Genomic DNA, 3,156 nt, shown 5'->3' on the forward strand with positions numbered 1-3,156 from the left:
TATTAATCTTAGCAAATGTTTTAATGTACCATTTAAAATATCTATGTTCTTTTTTATTAAAAATTTCTAATGTTTATTTTTGAGAGAGACAGACAGAGAGCTAGTGGGGGAGGGGCAGAGAGAGAGAGGGAGACAAAGAATCTGAAACAGTCTCCAGGCTCTGAGCTCTCTCTCAGCACAGACCCCAACTTGGGGCTCAACTCATGAACTATGGGATCATGACCTGAGCCGAAGTAGGAGGCTTAACCGACTGAGCTACCCAGGTGCCTCTCTATGTCCTTTTAAAAAAATGTTTATTTATTTTTGAGAGAGAGAGAGAGAGACAGAGCATGAGCAGGGGAGGAGCAGAGAGAGAGAGAGACATACACACAGAATTCAAAGCAGGCTCCAGGCTCTGAGCTATCAGCACAGACCCCAATGCAGGGCTCGAACTCATGAACTGCAAGATCATGACCTGAAGTCAGATGCTTAACACACTGAGCCACCCAGGCACCCCCACGTTCTTTTTTTAAAAGTTCTATGCCCAGTGTGGGGTTCAAACTCATAACCCTAAGATCAAGAGTGGCACATTCTACCAACTGAGCCAGCCAGGTTCCCCTAAAATATCAATGTTTATATTTGAATTGAGTTGGGGTTGAAAACAAAGCACAGAAAATGGAAGGAAATCTATCTTTTGCAATTATTTAATTGACTCTGGGATATAGTCATTTTGGGTTTTTTTGTTTGGTTTATGTGTGCATGTGTGTGTTTTAAAGTAATCTCTAGGGGTGTCTGGGTGGCTCAGTCAGTTAAGAGACTGACTTTGGTTCAAGTCATGATCTCGCAGTTGGTGGGTTCAAGCCCAGTTAAGCATCCAACTCTTGATTTCAGTTCAGGTCATGATCTCACGGTTTGTGAGTTCAAGCTCCACGTTGGGCTCTGTATTGAGTGTGGAGCCTGCTTGAGAGTCTCTCTCCCTCCCTCTCTCTCTGCCCCTCCCCATCTCATCCTTTTTCTCTTTCTCTCAAGATAAATAGATAAACTTTAAAAAATATAAATAATCTCTACACCCAACATGGGTTTGAACTCATGACCCTGAGATCAAGAGTCGCATGCTCTTCTGACTGAGCCAGCCAGGAGCTCTGTTATTTAGTTTTATTAAGGCCAAATTGGTTTTTTTTGTTTTGTTTCAAAGACCTTATTTTTCAGTAACCTCTAAATTCAACGTGAGGCTCAAACTCACAATACTGAGATTAAGAGTCACATACTCCACCAACTGAGCCAGCCAGGTGCCCCAAGGCAAAATTGTTTTTGAATAGATTTTTTTGAGTAGATATTTAAAATCTATATTTATGACATGGAAAATTTTTTGATAGTTTTTCATCAAAGTGTGGAGTGATGGCATGTCAATAAAATATCAAGAATTCTATGAGTTAATGTTTAAAAATATATCTTTTTTTTTTTTTTTTGGTCTATGGCAGCTAAAGATGATTTCATTTGGCTTTTCAACTGTTTATATTTTTACAAGACGTGTTCTTCTTTTCGTATATGTTTATTCTTTGTTTCTCTTTTTTAATATATGTGTGTTCCCTGCTTCCTCTTTCTTTTTTTTTCCCTTTCTCTTTTTTTATTTATTTTTTAAAATTTACACCCAAGTTAGTTAGCATATAGTGCAACAATGATTTCAGGAGTAGATTCCTTAGTGCCCCTTACCCATTTAGCTCATCCCCTGTCCCACAACCCCTCCAGTAACCCTCTGTTTGTTCTCCATATTTAAGAGTCTCTTATGTTTTGTCCCCCTCCCTGTTTTTATATTATTTTTGTGTCCCTTCCCTTATGTTCATCTGTTTTATATCTTAAAGTCCTCATATGAGTGAAGCCATATGATATCTGTCTTTCTCTGACTAATTTCACTAAGCATAATACCCTCTAGTCCATCCACGTAGTTGCAAATGGCAAGATTTCATTCTTTTTGATTGTTGAGTAATACCCATTGTATATATATACCACATCTTCTTTATCCATTCATCCGTTAATGGACATTTGGGCTCTTTCCATACTTTGGCTATTGTTGATAGTGCTGCTATAAACATTGGGGTGCATGTGATTCTTCAAATCAGCACACCTGTATCCCTTGGATAAATACCTAGTAGTGCAATTGCTGGGTCATAGGGTAAAAATATACCTTTTTCTAAGTTTATTTATTTATTGAGATAGAGAGAGAGAGACAGAGAGTGTTGGAGGGGCAGAGAGAGGAGAGGGAGAGAGAGAATCCCAAGCACAGAGCCTGACATGGGGTTTGATCTCATAAACAGTGAGATCAGTGAGATTGTGACCTGAGCTGAAATCAGGGGTCAGATGCTTAACTGACTGAGCCACCCAGGGGCCCCTAAAATTGTATCTTTCTATACCTAGTTGCAGTATAGGTTTTTAGATTATCAAACATGGTTACTGGAGGCGCCTGACTGGATTCTTGATTTCAGTTCAGGTCATGATCTCACAGTTTGTGGGATGGAGCCCTGCGTCGGGCTCTGCGTGCAGAGAGTGTAGAGGCTGCTTGAGATTCTCTCTCTCTCTCTCTCTCTCTCTCTCTTTCTGCCCCTCTGGGCTCACTCTCTCTCTCGAAAATAAATAAACTTAAAAAAAAAAAAGAAACATGGTTACTGTAGTTTTGTATGCTAGAATTTGTCTGTGTCAGACAGGACTCTATGTTGCAAATGTTAGAAAATCCAACCAGCACTGCCTAAACAAAAATATAAAACAAAACAACAAAAGTTTATTGGTTCACATACCACTCAAACAGTTTCTTGCTTCTGATAGAGTTTGATCCAGGACTCAAACAATGTCTACTTCCTTGGTGATGACTCCATTTTCAGGCAGGCTCTCTCTTCTTGGTGCCAAGCCAGCTGTTAACAGGTCCTGGAGTTATGTACATCTATCTGGCAGAAAAGATTTCCCTGATAGCTGGAACAACAGTCCCAAAACTTAGGTCTTATTAGCCCTGCATATCCTGTCTTGGGACATATGCCCATTCCTGAACCAATTTGGGCGTTAGGGGAATTAAGGGGAATATGAGATATGGTAATTGGCATGAGTTGTTATCCAAGAGTTGCATATGCACAGAAAGAGGAAAGTGAAAGGGAAAATATTGGATCAGCCATTATTTTAAAATATGCT

Source organism: Prionailurus bengalensis, chromosome E1, assembly GCF_016509475.1.
Source record: "Prionailurus bengalensis isolate Pbe53 chromosome E1, Fcat_Pben_1.1_paternal_pri, whole genome shotgun sequence".
NCBI lineage: Eukaryota > Metazoa > Chordata > Mammalia > Carnivora > Felidae > Prionailurus > Prionailurus bengalensis.